The sequence below is a fragment of the Carettochelys insculpta genome, chromosome 9 (genome assembly GCF_033958435.1).
Source record: "Carettochelys insculpta isolate YL-2023 chromosome 9, ASM3395843v1, whole genome shotgun sequence".
Lineage (NCBI taxonomy): Eukaryota > Metazoa > Chordata > Testudines > Carettochelyidae > Carettochelys > Carettochelys insculpta.
In genome coordinates, this window is record NC_134145.1 from 50,805,147 (window position 1) to 50,828,253 (window position 23,107).

The following is a 23,107-nucleotide window of genomic DNA, read 5'->3' on the forward strand; positions in this document are numbered from 1 at the left end:
TCACGGCCTCCCCCTGTGTTTTTCTCTTGGCCCTTGGCCAACTGTGGTTAGTTTGCCTGTATATTCTATGAAACTATAAAAAAGAGCTGTTGTGCTTAGTTGTTAGTGCCTAAGGACACCAACTGATATCTTTTGCAGAGCCAGACTAACAGGGCTACCCCTCTGACACTCAACTGATATCTTGGACACTTTTTAAATAGCCAAGATGTTTTAACTTTCACCAACAGCTGCCATCTGTTTAAAAGGGCATTATGCGTGCACTGAAATCAAACAGATTTAACTGCAGTGTCAAAGTGAGAGAGAGGTAGAGAGGTCAGCTAAATATAAAACTTTACAGCCTTAATCACAGCCTCACAGCCTGTTGTGGAAAGCTTGTCAGTTTTGTGGCAACCTCCCATTAGTTTCTATAGCTGCAGAACAATAGGTTGTAGGTAGTCCGTCGCATCCGACGATGACGTCTTGAGCTTGCACGGGCTCATCGGTTGTGGACTCGCATGTGGCTGAGGAGTCCAAGCTTGGAACGGCATGGGCGTTCATAGTGGGGGCAAGGGAATTGTCCTGGCTCTGTTGGTGCAGCTGCTGCTGTTGCGTTCTTCCTCTCACGAGCATCAATGATGTGTACACGTTGCTCCTCTTCAAAGTTGTCATAGGCATGTTGTATGAGAGCACACCAGCCTGTTCGGTTTTTTGCATGCTGCTCTAGCTGATCTGGTTTTAAACCAGCATGAGCAATGTTGGCCTTTGCGCAGTCTTTATACCTCTTGTGAGGCCTACTTTGATTCCTTTTGCCCTGGCAGAGTTCACTGTAGAGGAGTTGCTGAGGAATTCTTGACTCCTCCATTTGTACGATGTGCCCTGTCCAGTGAAGCTGGGCTTTCAGAGTCATGGCTTTGATGCTCGTGGTTCCTGCTCTGTCCAGTGCATGCTGGCCCAGTGTTATTCAACCTCTTTTTCACGTGCATCCTCAGCCACGCAGTTAGGGACCTGGACCATGGAGTCTGCATAAAATACAGACTTGATGGGCCACTTTTCAACCTTTGTTGAATGAATGCTAAAACCAAGACACTTGAGAGGTTCACCCTTGAAGTCCTTTTTGCTGATGACTGTGCACTTACGGCACACAAGGAATCTGATCTCCAGCTCCTCGTCAACAAGTTTGCTGATGCCACTCGCCTCTTTGGTTTGACCATCAGCCTAGGAAAGGCCGAGGTACTGTTTCAACCTGCTCCAGGATCTGCTGCTCTCCCCACTTCAATCTTTATTGAAGGAACAGAGTTAAAAACAGTAGGGGAGTTCAAGTACCTTGGCAGTGTGATAGCCAATGACGGCTCCCTTGACAAAGAAATCAACGCCAGAATCTGCCAGGCCAGCCGGGCACTAGGACGTCTGAGAGCGTGAGTGTTGAATCACCGTAATATCCGACAGTCCACTAAACTGAAAGTGTACAAGGCTGTAGTTCTGACCAGTCTCCTGTATGGCTGTGAAACCTGGACCTTCTACAGAAAACATATAAAACTGCTGGAGCGCTTCCACACACGCAGCCTGAGGTCACAATAGGTTGAAGATCCTGATTACTTGGGTCTTCTACCTCCCGCCTCCTCTTGCGATGGCATGGAGCAATTATGCAAGAAGGGTCTGAAAGGCCTCAAGCTTCAGGCATAGCAGGGAGCACATGTGGCAAGGGCAGAGCACACCTTCAATAATGGTCAGAGGAGGCAAAGAACTTATCCTACTCCAGAGTCACAGAGGGAAGGAAGATTGAGCTCCTGTTGGGGCCTTGGCTGGGGCAGGGTGGAAGGAGGGAAGCAACACTGCTGAGACTTGCCATGGGCCCAGGGCAAGGTGGGAGTGGGACTGGCCCTGCTCTCGGAAGAGGCAAAACCAATGGTGGAAGGTTTTAGTCAATAAAAATGGTAATTTTTTTGCAACAAAAGTCACTTTGCAGTGTGCAATACTCATGCGCTTTTGTCGACCAAAGGCATTTGCCAGTGTAGATGAGCCCAAAGAAAACAGGCATGTTCTTACCTTGACTTGACAACTTGTGAAAATGACAGACTGCCTTATCCTCCCTAGGATTTTAAATTTAGTTAGCTAGCTCATATTAGCAATGTATTTTCTTTTTATAGTAAAGACAGAGGCATAATGATCAGTTTTGAAAAGTCCCTTTTGGAACACTTGACTTAAACCCTTGTACTCCGAGTGAAACATAGGTAATCTACAAGTCTCTTCTGCTTCACTCTCTCTCTCAGGACAAAACTTCTAGCTGACCCCAGGAGAACCCCAGTTGTTGTCCTTCAGTCTCAGTAGATCTTCTCCATGTTGTCTCAGGTCTTCCTCTTTTCGTGTTTTTCTTGAGGGTTCCATTGGAGACCTTGACGGACTAATCTGGATAATAGTTTTCTGAGAGTGTGGCCTAGCCATGCCCACTTTCTTCTCTTGATTGGAACATCAAATGGTTCTGTCCTGCTCTGTTTCAAAGCTCCTCATTTGTGACAAAGTCTTGCCATTTGATGCAAAAGGCATACCTCAGGCATCTGTTTATGAATGTCTGTAACGTGTGATTTGAAGACTTTTTAGTATGCCACGTCTTGCATTCATACATACAAGAGCACACACTTCACATCTGTGCTGAAGATCACTCCTTTCACACTGACATGAAAGCATGGAAGAAAAGGTTGAAACACTAGACAAAACAGCCTCAATGACTGCACTGAGCATTAACAAGGGAAAGACCAACATAAGGAGGATCAACCAGTCCAACAACAATACCATCACGCTAGGAGGGGATGATCTGGAATATGTGGAGTAGTTCACCTACTTGGGGGAGTATTGTGGGCAGAGATGGAGGAAGAGACAAGGATAACAATGCTAGAATAGAGAAAGCAACAGCTGCATTCAAGACGCTTTGTCCAATGTGGAGGTCACAAAATTTTGGAACACCATTAATTTAAATTCGTTGGCCTAATTATGCAATTTTACATTACTTGAGGATCTGGCCTCAAATGCTTTAACTGAACACACTTCTCATTCTAATAATTGGCTTGATTATTACTAAAAGGGAAAGATGTTTAAAATCAGTTTACTGTAACAGTTTTTACTCGGTTTCATTGTTTGCCTTTTTTTCCTTGTTGATACTCACAATTGTGTTGTTTTAATTGTGGCTGAATAACTATTTCAATGAACAGTAACACTCTTAACCAAGAGCATTATACCAATGCAGATGTGTGTGTACTCCAGGCCTGCGCTTGAGCAATATCCATGAAGACTCTTTCATTATTGCTTAGAGTTAAGTTTTTTGGTTTATAGATATTCTTTGATATTCAGAGTGATCTCAAGCAACTCACTTCATAGACACTGGCAGTAAGTAATTTTTCTCCTCCCTCCCCACCATCACCCCCTCCCCCAGTCTTGTGTAGCTGATTTATCAGTTTTCATTTCATTTTTTTCTTTCTGTTAAATTCTCGTTGTATCAGTTTACTTTTATCAGACTTTTCCAGATCTGAAGAAGTGGGTCTGTCCCACGAAAGCTAATAAATTATTTTGTTAGTCTTTAAAGTTCTGCAGGACTGCTTTTTTGCTTGTTGAATATTCATGTTTCAAACTCCCCAAGAAGACGCTATGCTGTCCAAAGTCTCAAAAATAACCCAGACATTATAATCAAACCAGCGGACAAAGGGGGTGCTCTTGTCAGACTATGAATAGGAGGCAGCCAGACAACTCTCCAACACCATGTTTTACAGACCTCTCTCCTCTGATCCCACTTTGGAATTTCCAAAGAAATTACAACAACTACTTAAGGAACTCCCTGCTGCTACTCGGGACCGTATTCACTCAGACACACCATCTGAGCCCTATCTGGGATTATTCTCTTTACTTCCCAAAATCCACAAACCTGGGAACCCCAGATGACCTATCATTTCGGGCATTGGCACCCTTACCACTGGACTATCCAGTTATGTGTATTCTGTCCTCAAGCCCTATGCCACCAACACTCCCAGCTATCTCTGAGATACCACTGACTTCCTGAGGAAATTACAAAACATCTGAAAAGTTCCTGACAACACCATCCTTGCCACCATGGATGTAGAGGCTCTGTAAACTAATATTCCACACAAAGATGGATTACAAGCAATCAGGAATACCATGCCTGATGTCACCACAGCTAATCTGGTGTCTGACCTCTGTAACTTTGTTCTCACCCACAATTATTTCTGATTTGGGGACAATTTATACCTCCAGTTAGCGGAACTGCTATGGGCACCTACAAGGCCCCACAATATGCTAATATATTTATGGCTGACCTGGAACAATGATGCCTCAGCTCTCGTCCCCTATTATCCCGCCTCTACTTAAGATACATTGATGACATCTTTATGATTTGGACCCATGGTATAAAGACTCTAGAACAATTCCGCAGAGACTTTAACAATCTGCACCCCACCATCAACTTATGCCTTGATTACTCCACACGAGAGATACATTTTCTGGATGCTACAGTACAAATCAAGGATGGCCCAATCGGTACCACACTCAACTGGAAACCCACTGATTGCTATACTTACCTACACACTTCTAACTTCCATCCTGCATGCATAGCTAGATCCATTGTTTACAGTCAAGTCCTTAGGTACAATTGCATTTGCTCGGATCCTACTGACAGAGACCAAAAACTACAAGGTCATTCCCAAATATTCATAAACCTGAATTACCCACCAGGAGAAATGAAAAAAAACAAACCACCAGGGCCAGATGAATATCCAGAGACCAGCTACTCCAAGATCAGCCCAAAAAAGCCAAGAACAGAACACCACTGGTCATTACCTACAGCCCGCAACTCAAACCACTGCAATGCATTATTAAAGAACTACAACCTATCCTTAATCAGGATGCCACATTCCAGAAGGCCCTAAGTGACAGGCCTGTTCTCTCCTACAGACAACCTCCCAACCTCATGACCATTTTCACCAACAGCCACAATCTATACCGCAGGAACACCAGTCCTAGGACTTTTCCACTGCCAGCTTTGTCCACATATTTATTCTGGGGATACCATCACTGTACCTAAACAGGTTATTCACAGAATCACAGGCACATTCTCATGTTCCTCAATTAACATCATTTATGCCGTCATATGCTGACAATGCCCAGATGCTTTGTATATTGGACAGACTTCAAACTCTCTTTGACAAAGTGTTAATGGGCACAAAACCGACATAAAAACACTCCTGATCCACAAACCAGTCAGCCGACATTTTAATGGAGTGGGCCATTCTGCTAATGACTTAAGAGTTTGCTTGTTACTAAAGAGGAATTTTCACACTACTTTGGAAAGAGAGGCTGATGAACTCTCTTTTTTATATTCAAATTTGACACATTAACATGTGGTTTGAACTGGGATATGAATTTTCTCGGTCATTATAGGGGCTCTCTTGCAAACTTGGTTTAATCTAATTCTTGACTCCCCCTGCCCCTCTGCCCCTCTACTCTCTGATTTGCTCACCTTGATAATTTTTGTCTTATTTGTCAACCTTGATTACTATTTTTGGTTCCCTTTGCCTTAAATATTGAGTCTGTTCTGGTATGGCGATGGTCTGAAGAAGTGGGTCTGTCCCACGAAAGCTCACCTAATAAATTATTTTATTAAATTATTTTGTTAGTCTTTAAAGTGCTACTTTACTGCTTTTTTGTTTTGATAGTATATAGACTAGCACAGCTTTCTCTCTGGTACTCCGCAAGAGAAGGTTTATTTGATTAAAAGCAATTGTTTTCTATGGGTATGTCCCTTCACTTGTCGATATGTTTCATTTGATTTTAGGTTTCTAGAAAGGATGTTGTTAGCTGGCTCAACCATTTCATTTTTGTTTGTGTATTGCCCCAGTTAAGCACTAAATTGTGAGTCATGCTAGTCCCATTGAGAGGACTTTGACTTCAGAGTGTGTTGGACCTGGCTGTTAGTGAGTGTCTTGACGTTATCGTGTGATACCAGGTAGAAAAGTGAGTGCCTTCAATCACCTGCCAAGTGCATTGGGAACTATTAATGCACATGTTGTGGCTTACTTCAGATGTTAAAACCACTAATAAGCCCAATGCAGTAACAATTTAGCTTTCTAAAATAAACAAAAATACTGCCAAATGTTGGGAAGTGGAAAATGCAAGGGGAATTCCAGCACTTTAGAGGATCTGGCCCCTAGTTCTAAGGGTCAGGATTATTGTGCTTCAAAAGGTGGCACTGAACTATGACCAGCCTGAGTTTTTAGTTCAGCCAGTGCAAATCATGTCTTTTTGGGGGGGATTTTAACTGCTGAAAACCAGTAATTTGAATAAGGATTAATTTAAAGTATAAAAATAATAAATAATATAATATAATATAATATAGTTGGCACAGATGAACATCCAACTGTCTCAACTTTCAATATTTCTGCATATCCAACAGATGCCAATATGTAATTCTGATGAGATTTTGATATTTTTTACTTCATCCCAATTAGAATAATAATTCATACATCTCAAAAAGTCGGCTCTCTCTTCACCCTGGCTGGGTCTACATGTGCCCGTTCCTTTCGAAAGGGGCATGTTAATGAGTGGGTTCAAAATATGCTAATGAATGCCAATGAATATGCAGTGCCTCATTAGCACAGTGGCGGCTGCGGCGATTCGAAAGTGCAGCTTTTTGAATCGCACAACGCCCGTGGAGACGGGACCTTCCGAAAGGACCCCCCACCCAGTTTTCGAAAGCCCTTCTACCTATCTGGTTATAGGAACACCTGACCTGGAACAATACTCAGCTCTCGTCCCCTATTGCCCCTCCTCTACTTAAGATACTTTGATGACAGGTGATAGGAAGAAGGGCTTTCGAAAACTGGGGGGGGGTCCTTTTGGAAGGTCCCATCTCCATGGGCAGCACACGATTGGAAAAGCCGTACTTTTGAATCGCCACAGCTGCCATTATGCTAATGAGGTACTGCATATTCATTGCTGCACCTCATTAGCATCTTTTGAACCTGCTCATTACATGCCTCTTTTGAAAGGAAGGGCCATGTGTAGACACAGGGCCCCAGAATAAACCAGAAGGTGTGGGAGAATTAAAACATACACACCCTCCCTAAACAACAAACCAAAGACCTAAGTAAATATTATTTTGAACTTCAACAATGGCTTGGGCTTGAGCTTTGGGTAAAAGTTCTGATCAGTTCTTACTGTAAACTAAATCAATTTATTTATTCCTAGTCAAAATATAAAACTTTGCTAACTTCTTCAGGTAAAGGGGGCAAAAAAAAGAAAAGAAAAAAGCAGTCATGTATCACTTTAAAGACTAATAAAATTTATTAGGTGATCTTTTGTGGGACAGACCTGATAGATCTGAAGAAGTGGGTCTGTCCCACGAAATCTCATCACCTAATAGATTATTTTGTTAGTCTTTTAAAGTGCTACAAGGCTGCTGGTTTGTTCTGCGGATATACAGACTAGCACGGCTACCTCTCTGTTACTAGATAACAGACCTTAGCTTCAGTAACAGCCTTGGTTACTATTAGGGTCCACTTGTGCTCCTCTGCAAGTCGTTTGCCTATTCCAGTGCAGTGAATATTATGAATGATGGCCAGGAGGAAAATGCATGTGTTATAACAATTGGTCAGTAACACAAACTTTGGCACCTAAATTTCTGAGCATGCTGGACTAGCCCCAGTATTGTGCGGGAAATTTTACCATTTGGTGGTGGTCAAAAGTTTGAGAGAACAGCAATATTTCCATAATGTAACTTGATTCTAGGAGGCAGTTTTGCTGCAGGGATGTATTTAGCCTGATACAATACTTAGAAACAAAGTTATGGGTTTTTATTTTATATATTATAAGTAACTTTCTCCATGTTTTTATTAGGTTTTGTTAACCCTCAACTGTAGCATTTAACATAGGCCCTTTCAGCTCTGATGCTTCCAACCATTGGTGAAAAGACATTGGTTTAGCTACAGCTGTTCAATCACCTGGGCAGATGGAGTAAATCTTAGAAAGCCAGGATTTGTGCTAATACAACTTTAACTTCCTCTGAGACAGGGGGAAACAACAGTGCCAATGCTGGCACATAGCTGACCAGAGCTGAGCAAGAGAATTTGCCGGACGACAGGAGGTCAGTATTGTCTAGCCACCTTACCAACACTTCTGCTGCTTACTGGGCTCTTAGAAGACATTTAGAGGTAAATTACAGCTAAATAACAGCTCTGAACACGGAGAGCTGGGACTGGTGGTTGTAAACAAACTTAATGGGGCTGCCGGAAACTTGGCCACACCCATGATAAGTGGATGTCTGGCTAATTAAAATCATGCCAGATTACAGATGTTGCCGGACAAGAGAGTGCTGGATTAGAGAGGTTCAACAAGTATAACTTGTTTTATTTAGGAGCAGTGGAATGAGCTATACCTGTAAGAGCACAACTTCACCAACATAAGCTGGAAGTGCTTTTCCAGTAGAGTGCCCCATTATGTCATATTCTTAAAGCAGAGTGGTCTAAGGGATGGCACCGGTGCAGTTATGTTGGTGGTTGAAATTACAGCAAATTACCAGTGTAGATGGATTATTTTAGGATCACATTCTGACCTCATGTGAACATGTAGAACTCCCACTTAGGTATGTGGGAGTGCTATGCTTCAGTAAACTGCCAGGGTGAACTGTAATGTCAAGCCATTAACTGTGTTAAATCAGATAGCTATTTTCTGTTCTCTTCTAATTACTAGTTTCATCTCACTGCAGAATTCCTCCCTCCTTTGTTTGTGCACCTTAATGCTCACACTTTCTGTGGGCGTAGTAGCACTTGTAAATTAAATGTTGCTCCCACAGGTCTTGAACATTTTTTCAAACAAAGTGTTGTGATGGCCAAGTAAACAATTTCTTGTTATGTAAGCTTTCTGGATTGCTTGTCTAGGAAGGAGGAGTGGCCACTCTGGTGTGAGTCTCTGAAGTGGCATCATTCATTACACACATACCATGTACTACCGGAAAAAGGTGGAGGAGAGGAAAGGTGAAATGGTTTTATGAAGCAGGATCTATGACTAATGCCAAAGTGTTTGATCTTTCAGGTTGGTTAAGTTAGTCTTCCTACCCATCTGTTTGTCTCTATGCCAGAGGACAAGCTGTCTGAAAGTGGGTTCAAAACTCCATCCAAACTAAATTCAAGACTCTTTTCAAAAAGCATGCTCTAGCTAGTCCTGAACAAACTCTGAAAGATGGCTTTGAACAAACTTTGGTGCTTCTGAAGCAGGTGACCAAACAAAGCTCACAGGTGGTTTAGACAGGAGCCATGTTTTAATTATTTTATGAAACCATTTCCAAACACAGGTCTCTTTCCATAGTGTAGCCACCCACACCAAATTACCATACAATCAAGCCTTGAGAAACAAGTATCCAACTAATGTTGGACCCCAGCCTGCTGCAGAAGATATTCCCAGCAGCTAAAATTGTTTTATAAGCTCACCTGCTGCTGGGATTTTTCACTCTGTCATGGGTCTAATTTATAGGACATAGAGCAGAGATCAAAAGGTCTTGGTCTTAAAATAGCATTTTGCAGTTTCTATAGAAATGCAATTCACCATAATTATAATCACTTTCTGTCATGAGTTTGCCTCTTTTTATGGTCTCTTTGAATCCCTATTTTCTGAGTTCAAGGGGTTCCAGCATGAAAGGCTGTTTATAAAGCTGATCAAAAGACGCTATGAGTTGTTGTGACCTCTGCTGCCATCAGAAGAGGAAATTTAAAGTGTGCAAATGCATATTTCAGATCGCTACACTGTATCACTGGTGTGTTACCAGCAACAGCCTGTTAGATGTGGATTTGGAAGGATGCATCAAAACAGCTGTTGTCCAGCTGGTGATGTTGCTCAAGACCTTTTGATATGCTGGGACCTACCAGAAAGAGACTTATCAAGAACTTAAAAATTCAGATGGGGTTGTTTTGGGGAAATGGCTATTAAAATAACCCTGTCTTTGTGTCTGTGGTTATGGGATTTACACAAGCAACTTATTCCAGAAAATAGTTCCTGGGCCAGGAATAGTCTTACACTCACAAACTGCACTTTCTGAGTCAGTTGGGCAGTTGCTTAATGGAAACGGGAGTACATGAGGAGGGAGTGGATTTTGCAATGGAGAGGTTTAAACTCTGGAACTTATTGGGGCCTTTATTGTAAAGTTTCCTAGGAAACTTGGCTTCTGCCTCATGCGCCTTAGTTTTTAAATAGTCTGGCTAGTTCTGGATTCATCAGTCGAGTGGGAGTTGCAGGTGGATTGCATCGCTGCTCTGTGTTGCTACACTTATGAGCAGGCCCTGAACAAGTGTTCAAGGATCTTTGCCTTCTGCTGACTGATCAGCTATTGTAACCCACACACCTAGGTGTGGTTCACTGGCCTCTGTAATGGCACCTAGCCCCCTTGCAGAGAAAAAGAATGTCTCCGCTACACCCTTAGCTGAGTCCGGAGGTTTTCAGCTCACACTGCTCTGGCAGTTTGAGGTTTGAGCCCACCTGTGGGTGGTGATGCTGTCAAACTGTTTGCTGCACCCAGTGCTTCATCAGAGACATTTAATGTACCCTCCTTTTGTGCACACAGCACAGAAACTTTGTGCCAACTATGCCTTCCGTGATGTCTTTGGCAACAGTCATATCCTTGTTCACCTTGTTTTTATTTGCACTTGCCTTCCCTCCCAAGTCCTCCTTCTGTTACTGATGGCAGCTGGCCGAACCCCACCGTTATCTCATGCCATTCAAAGTCTCTTGTCACTTCTGCACACTCCTGCGTCCTCTGAGGAAGATGAGTGAGCCTTTGTTATTGCAAGTTGCCTTACTACTTGGTTAACCAATTGAGTCATGGTTAGTCACTTCCTTTTTGCTAATGGAAAAAATCTTGGTTCACAGATTTTTTCCCGCTTTTATTTAATTATAATATTTAATGTTGCTTGATGTGCTAATAGGACACAAATCGTTCATTTCTAGGTTGCCAGCTGAAACCCTATGTCATCTCTGAATATTTCAATATGTAATTGTAATGCATCCAATGTTTCCCGTACCTGGGCATGATTTTCCCCCTGCAGTTGACCAATCTAATTTTAGCTATTCTGCATGATGGGCTTCCTCTACTGTTCTTGGGAGACTGTTTCACAGTCTAACAAAAATCATTCACAGATTTTCCTGTTCAGAACTTTTTCTTTTTTTTTGGTCAGGTTTATATCATTGCCCCTAGCTAGCTCTGCTTTGTTCTGCTAAATTCCTTCCCCATTCCTAGTGTATTGCCCACTTAGATATTTAAAATAATACCTGGTATAATTAATAATTATAATTATAATAATTATAACTAATAATTACATGGGGCCAGAGATCTCTTTTTTTTTGTTCTGTACTTGTACATCACCTCGTGCAGCAGGGCCTTGATCTGTGAAATATAAACAATAATAACCCCAACATGACTGACTATTAGCTAAGCTACTCAAATTTTAGATTCCCAGCTCATGAAAATTGATATAATGCAGGGCTGCCTTTGGGGCTGCGGGTGGAGAGCTCACAGGGAGTAGCTATCCTGGGCTCTGGCTATTTAAAAGGGCCTAGGGCTTCCAACCACTGTTACCTCAGCAGCTGAAGTTCAGGGCCCTATTAAATTGTTGCTGGAGCTCTTGGCCATGAGGTGTAGACAGTGCAGAATACTGGTGTGCGGGAGGTTAGCTCCCAGCCTGCCCCTTCTGCTTCCTTCCCCTTCACCCCCCAACATTTCCCAGGGGCCCAACATTTCTGTCCTCAGCCCTGGCGTACTGCCATTCAATCCAGCTATGCCAATTTATACCAGGTGGTGATGTGAGTTCTGTTCCTTTATTCTTTCCTGAAAGGCTATTTCCCAGTCCTTTAATATTTCTGTCTTTTCTCCTCTGGAGTCATTTCAGTCTGTTAGGCTACGTCTACACTACAAGGTACATTTGAATTGATTACAAATCGAATTTATAATGCCAGTTTTTAAAATTTGATTTTGCATATCCTCACTTCCCACAGGCTCCCAACAAATTCGACACATTGTGTCCGCGCTGAAATCACCAAACATTCAGGTTACATCTACACTAGCCCAAATCTGCGAAATGGCCATGCAAATGGCCATTTCAAAGATTACTAATGAGGTGCTGAAATGCATATTCAGTGCCTCATTAGCATGGTGCCACCCACGGTGCTTTGAAATTGCCACTTTTCACTGACATGTGGCTCATCCAGATGGGGTCCTTTTCGAAAGGACCCCGCCAACTTTGAAATCCTATCAACAGATAAGAATAAGGGGATTTAGAAGTTGGTGGGGTCCTTTTGAAAAGGACCCGTCTGGACGAGCTGCGCAGCAGTGAAAAGCGGCAATTTCGAAGAGCTATGGCCGGTAGCATGCTAATGAGGTGCTGAATATACATTTCAGCGCCTCATTAATAATCTTCGAAATGTCCATTTGCATGGCCATTTTGAAGATTTGGGCTAGTGTAGACACAGCCTGACTGTTGCAGCAGTTCATTGTGGGAACCTATCCCACGGTTCCCTGAGCCAGGAGCCAGGTGCAGCATCGCTGTCAGTTTCCCAGGTCCCTGCAGATTCGGGCCCTGGGAAACTGACAGTGCAGCAGCCCTGGTCAGTTTCCCGGCTCCCGCTAGTAACAGGGAGCCAAGTGCAGCATGTAGCTTTGTGGGATACATACGAGACCCTTGTGGAGGCTAAAAGATTTGAATGAAAGCCATGGCATTTCCAAACGAGCCATTATTTGACTTTTTAAACTCGAGATTGATGCTACACCCGCCCATTGATATCAACATTTTGTTATCAATATTAAGGCAGACTAAATCACACTAATGATATTTACAGTGAAGAAAGTGACATTTTCATGTCGAGCTAACTCATTTAAATTTGATTTTTACCTCATAGTGTAGATGCAGCCTTAGTCTCCTTGCAGTACTAAGAAGCCCAGAAATGCTTACAGCCAAATTGTTTTCTCTCTGGTGGTTATTCATTTCCTCACTGGCAGATGTCCACGTCATATTTGCAAATCACCATCACAATCCACCACCTTTTCGGCAAGTGCAGTGGAAACACTGCCATAACTGCAGCCTTTAAGTTATATTGTAGCTGTGGAAATACTGCTGCAGTAGATTCTTTAAATACTGAAGCGGAGAAGTTTTTACTGCTGCTATCAGTGTTGTAGCTGTTCTGTTGATAAATATAGATGCTCAGCAGCCAGGCCTGTGAATCCAGTGTCACTGCATGTAGGTGGACTTGAATTTGGGACCTCTGAAACTGAGTGCAGGAGCCTTTACAGTCTGAGCTAAAAGTTAGCAGGATCTTGACCTAGGTGTGTGGGTTACATTAGCACAATTAGTAAAGCCTAAAAAGGTACTTGTTTCCTAATTTAAATATTGAGTGTCATGAACTCTCTTAACACAAGTTTCTAGGGAAATGCTGTACTACAGGACAAGAAATATCTTGTGCAATTCCTAGATCTGTTTTATTTGGTCAGGCACATGAGGTAAAAAAATATATAAATTTACTTATCATATATGTTTCATTCTGTGAAAGCCTATTTTTGATCTCTGGAGTAGACCCAGGACAGGAGGATTGTGTAATTGGTGTTTGCTTGCAGATTTCACTTTTTTTAAAAAGTATTTGGTGTTTATTTGAGCTAAAACTCAAGCATATGGACATATCCTATAATTTCATATATAGTTATACGATAACAGGCATGTGGACCAGGGAAAGTGCTCACTTATAAAAGTAAAGGATTTATAGTCTCATCAGCAATTTGGCACCTTTCTTATACTTAGCATGTTAGTTATTCCTTTTCTCTGAGCCACAACTGTTTACAAAGGACGTGTGTTGTTTGTCTGGATCTTCTATTTTTGACATTTTAAAAAGGCGAATTATTTTCTGAACAACTTAGAGAGCCAGGAACAGAACCCAGGACTTTTGTTTCAGGACCTGAGTCCACTGAAGCTGACGGGAATTTTTTCATTAACTTTGAGAAGTTTGGATCAGATTCCAAATTTGCTGTTCTACCTTGAGCCAGTCATTTAACCTCCCAGTGGCTCGGTTTCTCTATCTGTTTCATGGGACTAGTAATACCTCACAGAGACTGTGACAGTTAATCTTTTAATGTAGAAGAAGCACTCGTGATTATTGGTTGGAGGACCCTATAGAAGTGCAAAGTACAATAAAATTAGCTATTATGCACTTTATCATGTGTTACTAATTTATTGAGTTTTGCTGAATTGTCTGTTATTCTAACCTCTTCTGTCTGGGGATCTGGGTTCAGTTCTTATCACAGGTTACTAGAGACAATGAAGTGGGTGATCTGAGGTCTTGTTTAATTTCCTGTTGGCTATTCATCATACACAAAAACAGGACATAATGTCAAGTTTATCAGTAGGGGGAATCTAGAACCAAAAAAAGGGGACTTTTTCCAATTCAGTCTATTAGCAGAGGCATCTGAGGAAGGTTGTTTAGCAGAGGAGGATATTGTGTTTTAGTGTAGTCATTGCCATTAGCCTGTTATTTTCACCAACAGCCAAAACTCTCAGAAGAATGGAAAGAACACTAAAGAAAAAAAGCCACATTTCTGCAATGCCCAGTGAATCTGATTAACCAGCTCTTTTAACTCAAAAATGAACACTACAATACAACAGAGGTTCTCCAGCAGAATTCTGCAATTTCTCAACTAGTCATAACTGTGCAAATACAAGACAATACTATATAGACGCATTAGGCTGGTGCTACGCTGACATAATGGAAGATGCATGAGATACAGAGGAGATGGAAGAAGCTGACAAAAGGAAAGCCTGATTAGGTTGAATGGACATCTGGCATTCCTTGCTACATTTTTGTATCCAAAGCTGCCTAGAAAAAGGGTCCAAGTAGCTTTAAATCCATATAATGGATTGATCTCTACAGCATTATACTATTCTTGTCTGTTAACTCAGAGTTCTGAATAGCATAGATCTGTGTTGGGCAAGCTTTTCATGAACTGGGTGATCATGTAACCCTCAAGAACAAAAGCCTTTGTTAAATACCTTTTAGTAGATAACTCTTCTAAAATTAAATCATAGGATATTTTCGATTTTATTTACAGTATTTCATTTATTTTAACTCTTGTGTCCACCTCTGCCTGACTGACATACAGTCCCATAACAGATGCATCATGGTCCTTTTTTTTTTAATAGACTTCCCAGAAATATCTGAGGTTAAGGTTACCTTAGTGGCACCCTGACATTTTGAATAAAATCTTTGTTAAATCAGGCACAGCCCGAGAACCTCAGAATTAGTTTTTACATTAAGTAATATGCTCTGCCATTGAGTTTTTTATGGGCTATGATAAATCCCCTTCCCACACCTTCACATGAACTCTAACTTAACGGAACTCCTTGCCATTAACAAATCAAACATCATGGACATGGACTAGGGGAGCTTGAATTGTTTCTACAAGTTCTCAGTCATTCTGGAAGTCTTAGGCCATGTTAATCTACTCATATATTAACAAGTGTCTTAGCTGTAAATACTGCCACTCTGCTGAGGGGTCAGATTATAGCACTGCTTGTGTTAAAACAGCAACAAAACTATGTCTTCAGCATATGGAAATGCTCAGCTTGTTTGTTTCGAATCTGCAAGTCTGGATTCCCCACATAGGCCCTTTTGCATGATGGTGACAACAACATTGGTAGCTTTGAGCTGTGATCGCCTAGCCATAGACCTTTTGCAGCATCAGCATTGTAGGCAGTTTAGTTTTCTATGTTGGATAGAACAGAGCTGAGGAAACTTGCAGGAGGATACAATAGGTTCAGGCACCTACGTGGCTACAAAGGCATCAGCATGCTGTCCCGTGATTAACCCATGAGGCAGATGGGAGAGGTGATGATGTAAATGACACCAATCCACTGTGACCCCATAAAGCTGGTGCTCTTCTTACTACCTTAATTTTGAACTTCAGGTTGATAGCTATTTTTTTTAACTTTCACTTCAATTCTCAACCCACTTAAACTGCATAATTTATCAAACACATTTAGCTCTAGGCTGCACTGCAGCAGGGTTCTCTACATGCTATCACAGTTGCTGCAATGTACAACTGCCCACAGGCAATCTCAAACTTGGGACCTCGGGAGCTCAGTGGAGGCACTTCTACAGCTTGAGCTAAAGGTCAGTTGGCACTCAGCTTAGGCTGTAGAGAACAATTATTCTCTTTCTGTGAAGTGGTCTAAGTACCCCTACATGGGACAGTTAACCCCACATAGGTGTGTGGCTTCCACAGGTGCAGATGGTAAGGTCCCCTCCTAAAATTGTGACAAGTAAAAGCAAAATTACAGCTGATGGGAGATGGACTCAAATGCAACTGAAGGAAAAAAAAAAGATTCCTGAGTCAATAAACCACCTAGATTGAAGCCCAGGATCAAAACACAAGAACAGCAACATCTAAGCCTCTTGAAATGAATGGGAGTTGTTGACTTCACTAGCTCTGGTCCAGGCCCTTAGTAAATAAAAAGATATGCAAACACTTGGTCATAAAACTTTTGATTATGCAGTCATGAGTTACACAAGGATGTGAAGGTACTTCCTGCATGCTTGCGGCCTGATCCAAAGCAGTCTGAGGTTGAAGGGGGTCTCTCCAATGGATCAGGCCCCTGGGTGCTGTGTCTGACATGATCTGAAAGACCGCTGACGGGATTGTGTGCGTGGGAACAACACAAAGAGGACAGTTGCCCCAGGGCCCAGCATTTCAAAAGGACCCAGAGCTATGATCGCTGCTGCTGTTGCCAAAGTAGCTGCAGTGGTGGCTGGAGCTCTGGGCCCTTTTAAAACGCGGTGGCAGCACTGTCACTGCTGAGTGCGTGTGGTGGGGAGCCTAGGGCTGACTATTCTAAGCCCTGCCACTTCCAGCCGTGGCCCTGCTGGCTCCCTCCCGCCTTGCTCATGGGCCCTGTGGAATCTGTGTGTGTAGTTTTGTCAGTTTGCACAGTGCAAGAGCATAAGCATGTTAATTCCTACCTTTAGGTGAAGAAGGTCAAGTCACGATCTTCCTTACCTTAGGAAAGGGTTAATCCTTGCTTGCCTACAAGAGATGGCTTAAAGAAAGCATTCAGCGACTCCTTAGCCCCCTTTCTTGAACGTTTTTTTTTTTTTTTCATTATTGTGATTTGCCTTTGACGTCTGTGGAGATCTAAGACACACACCAGCTAAGTAAACATCCAGCTCCACTCATAAGTGCATTTTCCACATAGGTCAGTTGATTTTCCAAGCCCTGTAAATATTAGATTAACTGTGAGTCCTCTGAAAGCCTGAAGTTAGGATCAGATCCAAGAATTCACATAACTTTGGTCTGTTCTAAATCTGTAGTGCAGAAATGCAGCAAGCTATTCAGTTAAAACACAAAGCCAGAAGGCTGGCTTGGAAAGATAAGCTAACTGACAGAAATAAGTATTTATCTCCAACAGACTTTTTAAGGAATCATCCTATAATTGTTGCCCATGTATTCTTTATAGCTTATGGAAATTCTGATCTTATTTATTATTTTCAGGACACATTCTGTAACAGTGCAAAGGAGCTTCATTCTAAAGTCATAACTAGAGAGACAGCAGTCCCATCTTCCCCCAGGTTTGAATTCTGGTCAACCAACACTGTCCACTGAGGGAGCTTAGGGGTGGTGTGAAAGAGTGAAGCTAGAAATCTGCATGTGCCTCACATTTTATGACATTTCTAAAGATATTTGACCACAAATTTTGCTACAGAGGCTCATAAAAATTCAGTTGCTCCAAGATCAAGAATTGAGGATCATTTCGATTACACTAACTTCTAGAATTCGGGCCCTACAAATTTGTTTGTGAGTGCGTGCAGTTCACATGGACCCAGGAGGAGCGAGAAGTAACATTCTGGAAGGAACACAGAGAAATCTTTTGCTCAAGTTCTGCCACCAAAATGAAGATAAAATGGGGTGGGTTTCTCTGGTGGAATTTTCTCCTTCTGTGGTAGTGTTAAATCGTTCTTGGAAGAGATGGCTTACCTTTGAGGCTCATTAAAATATTTCCAAAGTGTGATATTTTTCATTATACCCAAGTGATAAGTATTTTCCTCAAATGTCCCAATGGAGGATGTCTGCAGATTCACCCACATCTAAAAGCTCTTTCATAAAGCCATCATTGCCCCATAAGATCAAGTGGCATGAGTGAAACAACGTGCTATGTTAATATACTCACTACATTTTTCAGCAACAAAGTATAAATATGGCAAAACCACTCAGTCTGCAAGTCTGATTGCCAAGCGTTGTGGCTGCTTTCTTTAGTTATGAATAAGTATTGTGTTTAAGTGTGTAATGGCCCCTCCAAAGTTCTGAGCAGGACTTAAAACAAGCACAGGAGGAATTGCTCCTCGACAGCCTTTCCCTGGTTTTTTACATGGAGTTCATTGCATGCTGGGTGGCTAGCTGAGTGCAACAAACCAAGTATCCACTACTCTAATTTAAACTACTTCTGTTATCCAAGCCCATACTTAAATCTGTCCCTGTTGTAATCTGGGTAAGGTTTCACAAGACAAGGAGCAGTGACTAAGCTAGCTCTCTCTCTGAGACTAGAGACTCCAAAAATATCTAGGGTGTGGAGGAAGGACTATTTTTCTTCTCTCACAGCAGCTAAAGTTCTGAAAATGTTTAATTCATGACTCTTCTTTGGCTAATTTAAATTTCCAGCAATTGTTTTAGAGGTCACAATGGAGTCCCCAACCTTTTCATTTCACTTTTCTGGCTGATACAGAATAGACGTGTGTGCTAGTTTTGGTTTCCAAAGTCATGCACAGGATTGGCTCACATAAATTAATTGAAGACTTGTGGTGAAATCCCTGCACAGCTTTCAAAATCACAACTATCATTAAAAGATACCTGCCCAGGTTAGAAACATTCTCTGGAACTGAACCCTTTTAGTTATCACAGGGATATTTAGAACTTTGACCATATCCCTCTGCAGGATATGAGATTCATCTCAAGACTATCACCAAGATGTATTGTTCCACAAATTGTAATTGCTATAGAGCAATAAACACCCTCTTGTCAATGGGAAGAAGAACTCTGAACCACGCTGTCTTGGGAGAACCTCAGGCATACAGCTAGCCTGTAGATGACTGCCTGATTGGATACACTTTCTTTGGCTGGAAGGGGCAGCAGCTCCTAAGCCCAGGAGTGGCAGTAGGCCAGTGACTGTGTAAGGTATTTTATAGACCTCTCTCCGCTGATCCCACTTTGGAATTCCAAAAGAAATTACAACTACTTAAGGAACCAAAAGCTACAAGATCATTACCAAATATTCATAAACCTGAATTACCCACCAGGAGAAATAAAAAAAGCAAATTGACAGGGCCAGACGAATACCCAGAGACCAGCTACTCCAAGATAGGCCCAAAAAAGCCAAGAACAGAACACCACTGGTCATTACCTACAGCCCCCAAGTCAAACCACTGCAACGCATTATTAAAGACCTACAACTTATCCTTAACTAGGATGTCACACTCCAGAAGGCCCAAGGTGACAGGCCTGTTCTCTCCTACAGACAACCTCCCAACCTGATGAGGATTCTCACCAACAACCACAGGCTATACCACAGGAACACCAGTCCTGGAGCTTTTCCTTGCAACAAGGCCCATTGCCAACTTTGTCCACATATCTATTCTGGAGATACCATCACTGGACCTAACCAGGTTATTTACAGAATCACAGACACATTCTCATGTTCCTCAACTTACATCATACATGCCATCATGTGCCAACAAAGCCCAGATGCTTTGTATATTGGACAGACTTCAAACTCTCTTAGACAAAGAATTAATGGGCATAAAACAGACATAAAAACACTCCTGATTCACAAACCTGTCAGTCAACACTTTAATGGAGTAGGCCATTCTGCTAATGACCTGAAAGTTTGAATTTTACTGAAGAGGAATTTTCACAGAAGTTTGGAAAGAGAGACTGCTGAACTCTTTTTCATAATCAAATTTGACACATTAACACGTGGTTTGAACCGGGATGGGAATTTTCTAGGTCATTATAGAGGCTCTTATGCATACTTGGCTCTATCTAATTCTTGACTCCCCCTTTCCCCCTTCTGCCCCTCTGCTCTCTGATTTGCCCGCCTTGATAATATTTTTCTGATTTGTCAACCTTGATTACTATTTTTGGTTCTCTGTGCCTTAACTATTGAGTCTGTTCTGGTATGGTTATGGTCTGAGGAAGTGGGTCTGTCCCACAAAGGCTCATCACCTAATAAATTATTTTGTTAGTCTTTAAAGTGCTACTGGACTGCTTTTTTGTTTTGATAGTATATAGACTAGTATGGCTCCCTTTCTGTTATTATTTCCTAAATGGTGTGATTGCACCTGTGTATTCTCATTCCTAGTCCTGTCTCTGACTCATCTTGTTCCAAGTAACCTGATTCTCACCCTTGGTTCTAATTCCTCTCTGACACTTGGTTCTGGCATCTGCTCTCTTGCCTCTGACTCTTAGCTCTGGACTTGGCCATGACCCTAGGCTCTGGCATCTCTCCTTTGCCTCCTGACACCTGATCCAACAAGCAGACTCATGCACCCACAACCTGTTTACTGAGGCAGGTTGATGAGTGATCCAGTGCCAGGCCAAGCTCTCTGTAACGGTGGTGCCAACCCCAAAGCTTTTTTTTTTTTTGAGGTTGGCTTAAAATTGAGGACAGTCTTTCATAACAAATTTGGGGGCTTTCTATTTACCTTCTGGTTTGTGACCTTTTCAGGTCTACACTGAGTCCCATTTTCATGCTCTCCATAGCCATACAATGAAAACTGATATTCCTGCTAAATCTCTTGTCCCCAGCAGCTGGAGATACCCTTTAAAAATAAAAACAACCATGTATTGTTGACTTGGGGGATTTCATCACACAGCTCACACCAGTCCCTGCTGTAAGGATAGTAACAGTCTGCTCCACTTAAGATTGTTAAGCCCTGGGTCACCAGCACACTATTTTAGCAGTCTTTAATTATGTTTCTAGCCCCAAACGAGTGTTACAGACCAGTGAGCAGGCACCTAAACAAAGCAATAAGGGAAAGATGGCTATAGGCCAGAAGGGCTCCAACTTTAAGACCCACTCTACCAATTCTGGCAGTCTACTCTAGAAGGCAACAGAGAGGTAGCCGTGTTAATCTGTACTCCAACAAAAGAAAACAGCAGAAATGATGAAGTGGGTCTGTCCCACGAAAGCTCATCACCCAACAAATCATTTTGTTCATCTTTTAAGAGCTGCATTTCTGCTGTTTTGTTTTACTCTAGAAGGCCTCATTCCCCAATGGAATTCCTTCTCCTGCCATTTTCAGCCCTTAGCAGCTAGCCAGTTCTGTAGCACCAGGAATGTAGCAAGTAAATCTGCTTACAGAGCCCTGCATTGTGTCCACTGAGCTGCACCCCATGATTTTGCATGTGATGGTGGGTTTCTAAGTAGAATTCAAAGTTTGGGACCTGGTTATCTGTCTCCTCGTGCTGGTCTAGTCGGTGAGCTATCTGTAAACTGCAGACAGCTGCCTTGAGGGCACATTCTGTCAAGGCCCTCCTGTTCTCACAACGGACTGGTACAGCAGCAGCTGGAGGGAGGGCACGTGTGTTGGGGAGAGGCCGAACTATTTGACCAAAAAGGGTTTGCAATGTAGGCGCACTCAATTATTGTAAGAACAGCATTAGTAATGCTTAGCTATGGCGCTTGTCTAGTGCAGAAAGATCCTCTTCAGAAGCATGACATTATTCTTTCATTGGCTACCTACTAAGCCTATTCCATGGAGTTGAAGGAACTGGCTACTCAGAGCATGTGGGAGGAGGATAGTGGTTTAACTGACCCTCATGCATCTCTCCTGAATGAGCTTCTCAAAGTGGTTTCTGTTAGTGCAAACATTTCTGTACTGGAAGCAAAACTGATTGTCAGATCCTCAGCGGGTGTAAATCACAGGTGCGCTGTTAAAACTGAATGGAAACACACCAGCTGTGGATGTAACTCTCGAACTATAACACATATTTATGCGATTTTTTTTTCTCTTAACCTTTTCTCCACATTTTGCTGTAGTGAAAAGCAGTTGCCACTGTGCAAGTCTGTTTTTCCATATTTACGAACAAGCTTTCTGCCTAATAGGAAGCCTGGGGGCCTCTACCTTTTCTGCTCGGGAGTGTCTACACTTGCATTCCTCTTTTGAAAGAGGTATGCAAATGAGGTAAATTGAAAATGAAAATGAGGTATAAATTTGCATGTTCTGCACCCCATTTGCATATTCTAAGTTTGAAAGAGCTTCTTTTGAAAGAAGAAAGCCAGTGTAGACGCTGCTCTTTTGAAAGTAAACTCATCTTCGAAAGAATCGTTCTTCCCTTTATTTAATGGGAAGAAGGATTATTTCAAAAATGGGGTTTACTTTCAAAAGAGCAGCCTCTACACTGGCTTTCTTCTTTTGAAAGCAGCTCTTTTGAAATTAGAGTATGCAAATGAGGCACAGAATGTGCAAATTTATACATAATTTGCATTTTTGATTTGCCTAATTTGCATGCCTCTTTCAAAAGAGGAATGCAAGTGTAGACACACCCCTAGTGTTGCAGTTTTAAGTCCTTTGGCCAGTGGACTTACTCCTGGTTTACGGTGGTGAGAGAAAATTGAACCACGTGAGTCCCAGATCTAAATGTGGCATAATATCACCTATTCAAAACTTCCCCTTTGGGGGGTAGGCAAAGAGTGTGTCGCTATGCAAACAGTTTGTTGAAGCATCACACAGTAATGTTTGGGATTATAGAACAGTTCAGCTGTGTCCTATGAACACACAGGAACTGGAACTAACAAGAAAACTAAAAAGGACCTTGAATGGCACAAAAAGTTCTCAGAAGGGATATTTTTGCAAAATTGGCTTTAACTTCCTTTAAACCCAGGCGTTGTAGAATATCTGCAGCAGGCTGAGGAAAGAAGGTTGGAAATAAGCAAACTTTAACAGCGTACCTCTTGTAAGCAAGCCATCCAGTACGTTTTAGGCCTGTCAAGTTCCTGTTATTTAACTGTCGGAAAATAGGAGTTGAAAATTATTTGCTCTCACCCCGTTCCAGCTC

The 23,107-nt window shown here is 42.1% G+C and overlaps 1 long non-coding RNA gene across 1 annotated transcript in view; it reads right to left on the bottom strand.

Annotated features, from left to right (window-relative positions):
- Nucleotides 1-17,242, bottom strand: part of LOC142017855 (uncharacterized) — a 33,173-nt gene extending 15,931 nt beyond the window's left edge. Inside the window, exon 1 of the long non-coding RNA XR_012646606.1 lies at nucleotides 17,057-17,242. This is a non-coding gene — a long non-coding RNA (uncharacterized LOC142017855). The remainder of the gene's footprint in view (nucleotides 1-17,056) is intronic.
- Nucleotides 17,243-23,107: the final 5,865 nt, after the last annotated feature.